The 8,367-nt window shown below is 44.0% G+C and overlaps 1 long non-coding RNA gene across 3 annotated transcripts in view; it reads right to left on the minus strand.

Annotated features, from left to right (window-relative positions):
- LOC144313487 (uncharacterized) overlaps positions 1-6,442 on the minus strand; it is a 31,583-nt gene extending 25,141 nt beyond the window's left edge. Inside the window, exon 1 of one of the 3 annotated variants that reach the window (XR_013379128.1) lies at positions 6,245-6,442. This is a non-coding gene — a long non-coding RNA (uncharacterized LOC144313487). Of the gene's footprint in view, positions 1-2,861; positions 2,920-6,244 lie in introns of those variants that run through there. The other 2 variants (XR_013379127.1, XR_013379126.1) reach the window with 2 other exon arrangements.
- Between the last annotated feature and the right edge of the window lie 1,925 nt (positions 6,443-8,367).

An 8,367-nucleotide genomic window follows, 5' to 3' on the forward strand; every position in this document is an offset into this window, starting at 1 on the left:
GTAAATACCCAGTAGTGGAATTACTGAATTTGTATGATATTTCTATTTTTAACTTTTGAGAAGATTCCATACTGTTTCCTAGGGTGGATGCACCTATTTCCATTCCTACCAACAGTGCATGAGGGTTCCTTTTTCTTTACATCCCTGCCAATATTTTTTCCTTCTTATCTTCTAGCAATTCAGAGAGATATAAGGTGATTGTAATAGTCCTTTTCACAATTACTGTTGTATGCATGGACACCAGGAAGCTGCACGAATCCCTACACAATTCAAGAGATACCCTGTATGCAAAGGAATTTGAAGAAGAAAAGAGTGAGAAATACAGCTTTGATAGATGGTTTTGCAGAAAAGGAGACCTCAGCATTAGTCTATCTTAAAATATTATTTCTAGGAGGCAAATCTTCCAAAATGGTGGAAATTTGAAAATCTGCTCCTCCAGAAAGGAGAAGCAAAACTCAGCAAAATCAACTTTTTTAGAACCCCTGAAATAAAGACTTGCAACAATCCAAGGAGTATCTATTTAAGAAAATATTAGTTCTACAATATGATAATAGATATTACCCAAAAGAAGAGTCAGTGGTCAAATGAGAAACACCGGGCTTGCTATGGTCAGTTTCTCTGCTGCAGGACTTTTCAGAGCCTTTAACATGCTCTATCTTCATTATATAGTTATGAGGGTTTCCCCCAAACCTAATTGACCACAGATCCCTTTTATAGTGAGCTATTTTGCAGATCTAAATCTTGAAAAACACACTTTGGGAGATACGAGGTAAGATTCTGAGGGGAGATCTGAGGAAAAAGCAGGAGTTTTAGACAATGGAAGAGGCAGAGAGTATTAGAGAGTCATGCATAAGACAGTCCCCTTCCCCTGGAAGCCCAAATATTTTTCTAGAAGGTGTTAAGGAACTAGTTCCCAAGTAAAGTGGTGGGAAATTTGGAGTCTTTAAGGGTTGGATAGAGTAATTCAGGCTAAAGAGAAGTTTCTTAAACAAGTTACACAAAGTGCAAGCCATAAAGCAAAAGAATGATTAATTTGATGACATTAGAATTAAAATTTCTGTAAAGCAACAACAACAAAATTATGTTAAACCAAGTGATAGGACAAGCCAAGGGGAGCCTGGGTGGATCAGTCAGTTAAGCAGTTAAGCATCTGCCTTCAGCTCAGGTCATGATCCCGGGGTCTTGGGATGGACCCCCATGTTGGGCTCCCTGCTCAGCAGGAAGTCTGTTTCTCCCTCTGCCTCTGCCCTTTCTCTGCTCATGCCTCTAGCTTGCTCTTTCTCTCTCTCTCTCTCTGTCTCTCTGTGTCAAATAAATAACAATAACAACAACAAAAAAAACTTTTAAAAATGACAAGCCACAGCCTACAAAATGATATTTGCAATGCACATAACCAATAAGGATAATTATCTAGAAAGTCTAAAGAACAAAGGATATGAACCTGTGATAAACAGAGGAGTACACCTAAATGATCTGTAAATATGTAAAAAGATGTTCAGTCTCCTCCAGAATTAGCAAGGAAGTACAAGCCAAATTAAAACCATAATAAATTTGACCCAAAAATCTAATCTCTGCCAAGACCAAATGCTAGTGGACAGGTAGAGCATGAACTTTCCTATGCTGCTGCTGATAGAGGAATAAAGTAGGATAACTATTTTAGATTTTGCAAAATTTAGAAAATTTGAAAACAGACATACACCCTACAGAAACCCATTTGTAAGCACAATGGGACTAGTCCAAGAGTGTTTGTTCTAGCACAGTTCATGAATTAGGGCTAGAGGTTTTCACATCGATAAATCCTAATAGAAGAACACATAGAGTATGAACCATTTATAATAGTTTCTTAAAATGTAAAACTATGCTATATATTGCTTATGGGTTCCTTTGCATGTGCTAACAATATAAAAACTTGCATGGAGAGCACCTGGGTGGCTCAGTGGTTGAAAATCTGCCTTTGGCTCAGGTCATGATACTGGAGTCCTGGGATTGAGTCCCCATCAAGCTCCCCACAGGAAGCCTGCTTCTCCCTCTACCTCTGTCTCTGCCTCTCTTTGTGTGTCTCTCATGAATAAATAAATAAAATCTTAAAAAAAAAAAAAAACTTGCATGGAACCAATCCTAGTGACATCTTGATCTCAGACCTCTTGCCTCCAGCACTGTGGGATAATAAATTTCTATTGTTTCACCCATCGGTTTATAGTACTCTGTTTTAGCAGCCCTAGCAAACTAATAGATTTTAAAATATGAGACAACTTTGAACAAAGATGCACTTTTGAAGAACATCCTTCAAGTTCTTGGACAGAAAGCAGAAATGACAGAAGCTACTGTTGGTGTCCCTTGGCTTTCAGACGTCTCACTTCAATTTCTGCCTCCACCTTCACATGGTGTATCCCTTTCCAGATCTCTGTCCTCTTTTCTTCTTGCAACGATACAAGGCATATAGAATAAGGACCCATCCTATCCTGTACGACTTCCTCTTAACTAATTGCATCTACAAAGACCCTGTCTCCACACAAGATTACATTCAAAGGCTCTAGAGGTTAAGACTTGAGCATATTATTTTTTTAGGGACACAGTTCAACCCACAATGAACATGTTCTCAATGAGAGGAAAGGGTGTCCACGTGGGTTAGAACAGTGGCAGATACTATCTAGTAGAAGCGGGGACCAGAGAAGGAGGAACTGCAGGATGAGAGCTACAACCACAGACTCCTCCCCCTAGCTACTGCCACAGCTGCATCAGAGGCAGAGAGACAGGGGGAGAAATACCCCTGCTTTTCCCTTCTTCCTGCCCTTTGATCCCCCACCAATGCCACATACCTGCCAAAACAACTGGAAAACAGCTGACAAAGGAAAACTTACCTGGGAAAGTCAGTCAGTCCTTTCCCCCATGTCCAGAGCACAAGGCTTAAGGCTGGACAACACCCAATCACAATTGTTCAAAACCTGTCAAGGCCTGCCAGGAACTAGTCACCCAGCTGGAACAAGAGGTAGAGCCGAGGGTATTTTGAAGTGGTGACCAAGAAATACCCAAATGGAAGAAAGAACGAGACAATCATGATCTTTCTCCATGGACACTTCGGTCTAGTAGATGAGAGATATGTGAAATACAATTTTAATTCTAATCTTTAATAAGTGCAATGAGAGGTAGAGAGTGATGGAGAGTAGCCACAGACCCAAAGAAAAAGTAGTGATTCAGGCAAGGCCACCTCGAATAAATGATTTTTAAACTCAGCATGAAGTAGGGATAATAGAGAGAGACTTTTGATCTACTGTGTACTCTTTATTTTGTGGAATTGACCACTTGCTTTGATTCATCTTGTTGTGTGGCCCCATAGCAGATTTATAACTTGGACAATAGAGCTTAAAGACAGTGGTAAGGTATTTTACAAAGAAAAAAAAAAAAAAAAAAGGAGAGAGAGACAGAGAGCAAGAGACCTAAATATGGACTAGGACCACCATTAGGGCACAGGAGAAAGTATATGAACTCTGGAACAGATGCAGGCTGGATCTGGCACCCACAACTATGAGATGTGGATTCTCAGGCATTTCATGAAAACTCCCTCAGAATCCATTTTCTTATCTTTAAAAGAGGGGTGATGATACCCAAGTTTCTGTTGTAAGTTTTGACAATGATATTCATAAATCGGATAGTACTTAGCAGGGATCAAAATAACAATAAATTGGGCAGCCCAGGTGGCCCAGCATTTTAGCGCCATCTTCAGCCCAGGGTGTGATCCTAGAGACCCAGGATCGAGTCCCAAGTCAGGCTCCCTGCATGGAGCCTGCTTCTCCCTCTGCCTGTGTCTCTGCCTCTCTCCCTCTCTTTCTCTCTGTGTCTGTCATGGATAAATAAATAAAATCTTTAAAAAATAACAATAAATTAATCCTAGATATTAAGAACAATTATAGTAGGTTTCATAGAAACGCAAAAAAAGTAGGGAGAAAGAAACCAGGGGGAAAAAAGAAAAAAGAAAGAAAGAAAGAAAGAAAGAAAGAAAGAAAGAAAGAAAGAAAGAAGAGAGAGAGAGAGAAAGAAAGAAAGAAGAAAAAGAAAGAAAGAAAGAAAGAAAGAAAGAAAGAAAGAAAGAAGAAAGAAAGAAAGAAAGAAAGAAAGAAAGAAAGAAAGAAAGAAAAAGAAAGAAAGGAAAGAAAGAAAGAAAGAAAGAAAGAAAGAAAGAAAGAAAGAAAGAAAGAAGACACATGGTAGATTGGGTGAAAATGGAACAGAAGAAAGAAGAAATTAGCAGAGAGAAAACACAAGAAGCAAGAACAATCAGATCTCAAGGCTGGATGATTTCTAAGTCCCCATGCAGAAGGCTATCCACAGCCTGAAGCAACTCCTGGTGCCACCGCCCCTATAGAAGAAGTACCAGCCAAGTGCCATCAAGCCCTGGGATCTCGTAGTAAAGAATCCGATATTCTTACCCAGAGGTTAGAGCACCTAAAACTCCCATGCAACCAGTCCCCCAAAGTTTGCAAAGACAAAAGGCAGCTGGACCACTCTTAAGTGAATCCTCTTAACCCCCCACTTCCGTCAAGTGTCAACAACTCACTAAATTCTTGGGCACCATGGGGCCCAGCTTCCCCAGGGTAGCCAGGCTGCTCTTTGCCTTCCATTAGTAGGGGAGATGCAGAAGGAACTGGAAGCCTGAACAGAAGGACATCAGCAGGGGGCAATGGGCAGAGTGGCCCACACAGGGATATGGACACCCAGTTTCCATTTCTGCCCAGCACCTGAGGAAAGGACTTGCTTTCGAACCATTATCACCCCAGCAGAGGGCAAGCGACCGATGAAAGGAATGCCCGCAACTTGCCAAAGTCAGCTACAGTGTGGCTGCCTTGCTGGCACTGCTGGGATGAAGGCGAGGGAGGAACAGGCCTCAGAGGGAACGTCTTTCTTAAAAGGGAAGTGGGGGCACCTGGATGGCTCAGCGGTTGAGCATCTGCCTTCGGCTCAGGTCATGATCCCGGGGTCCTGGGATCGAATCCCACATTGAGCTCCCCGCAGGGAGCCTGCTTCTCCCTCTGCCTGTGTCTCTGCCTCTCTCTCTGTGTCTCTCATGATTAAATCGTAAAAAGGGGGGGGGGGGTAGGGGGGAGTGGATGTGAGTTGAGATAACTCAGAAGAGGGATCACTCTGGGGGCAGCCTGGTTTTGGTTCCTAGCCACCATCCTATCCTCAGTGGTCTTATTGAAAATTCCTCCCCCGACCCCGGCCTCCAGGCTCACCGTGGCCCACATCAGGGTGGGGCGACTTTCTACGAAGAAAACGGAGGTTGCAATGTTTGGCATATTAATTCAGAGCATATGGCCCAAAATATTGTTTGCTATGGCTCGTGGGCTTATGATATTTAATTTAAAATAGATTTTCCTAAATAAAAAAAAAAAAAAGAGAGAGAGAGACTTTATACAGATGGCCATTAAAAGCAAACCGTTTTTTTGCTGCGTGGCATTGTTAAAATACAATGTTTTTAAAGCATTTATTTTATAGCTCCTCGGCCCTTTGGCAAGAACGGGGTGTTCAGAAAAGACGCAGGCTTGGCACAGTGACAAGGGGGCCCTGACGCCATCGTCACAACCCTGGCCTGCGGGCCACCTTCCTCTCCTGCAGCCCGATCTTCTCTGGTCTAGAAAGTCGCCTCCCGCGATCCTGGAGTCGTTCGCAGAGCCCAGAAAGTACGACTCCTGAGATCAAGGAGCCGTCGTGATGGCAGCGAACACTTGATGATGTCATTTCTTGTTAAAAACGAACAGATTGTTTCCACAGCAAACATCTAGCGAGTACAAGGCCAGGTGCTTTCCTATTTTCCATGTCTCCCTTGGTGTTAATGAGAGTATTTGGGGGGGCGGGGGGAGTCCTTCATTTCTCTCATTTCTTTTCCCTTTGACAATGAGGCCTGGGGTGGGGGTGGGGGGACCGTCCCAGAGAGGGTGTCATCCTGGAGGTGGATGCACAGGGGAAAATGGGCCGGGTGACACAGACAGCATGAGGAGCCCTGTGCTTCCTCTGCTGATCCAGGCGTATGGGAGCGGAGACAGAATGAAACCCCCTTTCACTCCCCCCCACCACCACCACCAAGGACCATGCCACCCATCATGTCCATCCAGCTTGCTCTCTCCAACCGGCTCCTTTTCACCTCGGGTCAAGGGCTGCAGACCCAGTGGGCCGAACCCACTAAGCCGCTTACCCCTGAAAACACAACAGAAAAGGACAAGGAGAAGGATGGGTGGTGTTAACTTACAGGCTCCTGCTCGACAGGAACAGCCCCAGGTTCCATGTTCCATCCTCCCCTTGAAACCAGCAACAGACTGGAATTCTCCGCTGGAATCTGATCGGGAGAGAGCACATACCTCGGGGTCAGGTCTGGGGAGTTGGCTTTTATGGTGCAATGGCAGTCGCTAAAGACTTTTGTTGGAAAAGCTGATACTTGAGAAATGGTTTCATATTAGTTTGGGATGGAAAAGAAAGCTGAGAGCACTTGCTGGATTGTCAGTAATCCTCGCTTCTGAGTGGCCAAGGAGAAACAGCCCACTTCCTGGTGGGGGCGCAGAGAAGTGTTGAGGTACAAAAACAATTGTTCTAAACACAGTCTCGTCTGTAATTAGGAATGCACCAGCCACGGCATATGGTTTGTTTTTCTAGTTCAGTAACCTTTAACAACACTTGTAATCTGTTGGGTTTTTAAAAGTTGGGGGGGGGGTGTGCAGGGTGGTGGAGGTGATGGGAGAGAGTTACATTACACTCGGCGCAGGGCTCCCCAAGACACACTCAGCTCTGGGCACACCTTCCTGCCCTGGTGGTTTTCTGGGTCTTTGTTCAAAGGGATATAAACAAAGCTTAGGTGAGCACACGGGAGAGCTCCTGCAATCCCAGGGGGTAACTTTATAGGGGAGGCTGTCTCCTTTGTCCATGGAGTGAGGGATTGGGTTTGCAGGCGGCCGGAGGACTGCAACCCTGCGTTTAGGGGGTTTCTGGGGGACACCGATTCTGGTCTGCACCTGGATCCCAGTTGCTTAAATGAGCAAGCCAGGGCTTGAAAGAGTTAGAATATGTACCCAGCAGAATTAACAAAACACAGAGGACACCTTGGCTGAAGCTAGCAAGGCCCAAAGTGGGGCCTTTGCAATCCAACTCCAGAATATTCTTCAGAGGGGTTATCAGTTAGCACACGCTGCCAGGGAGCAGAAAGGAAAATATTGATTGGTAAAGTTCCTATCTCGGTGGCTGTCTTGGAATGAACTTGCGGGGACTGACCCTTCTTGGCCCAGGTATTAAAATGAAAGAAGGGGCTCGAGCCGTTTTCCTCGTTAAAATGATTTCTTTTCCATTTATAAAGAGCCTCCATGTTCAGTATAGATGAATTAGGAGGGCCAGACAATACACATAGGAAAATTAACAGCACTCATAATCTCAGCAACCAGCATTAGCTGGTGTTAACCGGTTTATAGTATATAACATTTCAAACTTGGAAAACAAATATACAAATGCCAACAAAAATCAGGGCAGCGTGTACATACTACTTTGTAATCTACTTTTGTCACTTTCGAGTCTTTATTGTACCCATTATTTGAAATTGATAAATTTGCATCTACATCATTTGTAATGACGGCCTAGGAGTATATGTCATAGACGTACAAAAGCTTATTTAATCGATCCTTTGTTTTTAGACGTTCAGACTGCTTGAAGCTTTTGTGTGTGTGTGTTGTAAACTGCTTTGGCGAACCACCTCCCGGGTAAATATTTGTGTTTAAGTGTTATTGTGATTGTTGTGCAAACAGAATAACTTGATGATGCTTTAGAACATTTTCTGAGAGCTAAAAGCTAGGCAAGGGGGCAGCCCTGGGGGCGCAGCGGTTTTGCGCCGCCTGCAGCCCAGGGCATGATCCTGGAGCCCCAGGATCGAGTCCCACGTCAGGCTCTCTGTATGATGCCTGCTTCTCCCTCTGTCTCTGCCTCTCTCTCTCTCTCTCTCTCTGTGTCTCTATGAATGAACAAATAAAATCTTAAAAATAAATAAATAAATAAATAAATAAATAAATAAATAAATAAATAAAAGCTAGGCAAGGAGCTGACATAAGCTCCACAAGGCAGTGGCCTTCTAAATATGCCTGAAGAGAAGATGCGAATCAGGAGCTCCTGGGTGGTTCGGTCGGTTGAGCAACCCACTCTGGATTTGGGCTCAGGTCATGATCTCAGGGTTGTGGCGTAGAGCCTGGTGTCGTGTTGCATTGGGCTCTGTGCTCAGCAGGCTGCTTGAGATTCTCTCTCTCCCTCTGCCTCTTCCCCTGCTCTCTCTCAAATAAATAAATCTTAAAAAAAAAAAAAAAAGAATACATGAATCAAGCTTCCTCATAGGTGTGACAG

The sequence above is a fragment of the Canis aureus genome, chromosome 5 (assembly GCF_053574225.1).
Source record: "Canis aureus isolate CA01 chromosome 5, VMU_Caureus_v.1.0, whole genome shotgun sequence".
Classification (NCBI taxonomy): Eukaryota; Metazoa; Chordata; class Mammalia; order Carnivora; family Canidae; genus Canis; species Canis aureus.